Genomic DNA, 1,796 nt, shown 5'->3' with positions numbered 1-1,796 from the left:
CTTGAAAAAAAAAAAAAAAAAAAAGATCTCAGAGCTGAATGGGAAGCTCCAGGCATGGCCTTCCATGTTCTACCCCTAATGTGTCCATTGTAGATCTGACACACCGTCTGGAAAAAGCTGCCAAGTATAAAGACATCAATAAGGTGGTAAAACAGGCATCTGAAAGCTCACTAAAGGGCATCCTGGGCTACACTGAGTACCAGGTTTTCCTGTGATGTTAACAGTGATGCCCACTCTTCCATCTTTGATGCTGGGGCTGGCATAGTTCTCAGTGACAACTTTGTAAATCTCATTTCTTGGTATGATGATTTCAGCAACAGCAACAGGTTGGTGGACTTCATGGTCTACATGGCCTCCAAGTAGTAAGAAGCCAATCCTGGACCACCCATATCAGCAAGGACACAGAACAAGAGAGAAGCCTTTCGATGCTGAGCAGTCATTGTCCTAACTCAACTCCTATTCCTGAGTATCTCCCTCAAAATTTCCATCCCAAACCTCCAGAATAACAGGAGGGACTTAGGGAGCTGTACACTCTTGAATAACATCAATAAAGTCTACTGTACCCACCAAGAAAATAATTGTCTGCTCTTGATTTAAATTTGGTATATGATACCTATACAGAAAATTGTCCATTTCTTTTAGATTTTCCAATTTTGTGGATTAAAGATTTCGAAGTATAACCTGACAAATCTCTGGATTTTCTCAGTGTCTGTTTTTATGTCCCCCTTTTCATTTCCGACTTTGATAATTTGGATATTCCCTCTATGTCTTTTGGTTAGTTTGGATAAGGTTTTATGTATCTTGTTGATTTTCTCAAAGAACCAGCTCTTTGTTTCATTGGTTCTCTGTACTGTTCTTTTGGTTTCTATATTAGTGATTTCAAACCTAAGTTTGATTATTTCCTGTTATCTACTCCTCCTGGTGAATCTAGTTCTTTTTTTTAAATTTTAATTTTTTTTCCATTCAAAAATTTACACTTCCTCCCCTCCTCCCAGTCCCCTCTCGCTCCTCCACTCCCCCTCCTCTTTCCCCCTCCCTCCTCAAGAGAGGGCAGGGAATCCTGCCCTGTGGGAGGTCCAAGGCCCTACCTCCTACATCCAGGCCTAGGAAGCTTTGCATCCAAATAGACTAGGGTCCCCAAAAGCCAGTACATGCACTCGAAACAAGTCCCAGTGCCTTTATCAATGGTTTCTCAGTCAGCCCCCATTGTCAGCCACATTCAGAGAGTCCAGTTTGATCGCATGCTCATTTAGTCCCGGTCCTGCTGGATTTGATGAGCTCCCATTAGAACAGGCACACTGTCTCAGTGGGTGGACCAACCCCTCATAGTACAGACTTCCTTGCTTATCTTCTCCCTCCTTCTGCTCTTCAACTGGAACTTTGGAGTTCAGTCCATTCGAGATACTCATCAGTGTGATAGTGGGGCAAGGCCAGTTCAGGCACCCTCTGCTCTGCCGCCCAAGGATCTAGCTGGGGACATCCCCATGGACACCTGGGATCCCCCTTAGAGTCAAGTCTCTTGCCAACTGTAAAATGGCTCCCTTAATGTAGATATCTTCTTCCCTGCTCCTATATCCTCCCTTCCTCCATCTCCACCCTCCCACTCCTCCAAGCTCTCTCCAGTCTTTCCTTTCTCCCTTCTCTTTCCCTTCTCCCCTTCCCCCATCCCTACCCCCACCCCTACCCCCACCCCCATGCTCCCAACTTTTCCTAACCCTAACCCTAACCCTAACCCTAACCCTAACCCTAACCCTAACCCTAACCCTAATTCACCTTGTTATTTGGCTTTTCTAGGC

At 45.0% G+C, this 1,796-nt stretch overlaps 1 pseudogene; it reads left to right on the top strand.

The window, feature by feature from the left end:
• Positions 1 to 363, top strand: part of LOC113456080 — a 1,412-nt pseudogene extending 1,049 nt beyond the window's left edge.
• The last annotated feature ends 1,433 nt before the right edge of the window (positions 364 to 1,796 follow it).

The sequence above is a fragment of the Microtus ochrogaster genome, chromosome 5, assembly GCF_000317375.1.
Source record: "Microtus ochrogaster isolate Prairie Vole_2 chromosome 5, MicOch1.0, whole genome shotgun sequence".
Classification (NCBI taxonomy): Eukaryota; Metazoa; Chordata; class Mammalia; order Rodentia; family Cricetidae; genus Microtus; species Microtus ochrogaster.
The sequence above is the reverse complement of the archived record's forward strand: the minus strand, read 5'-3'. Positions and strand labels throughout refer to the sequence as shown.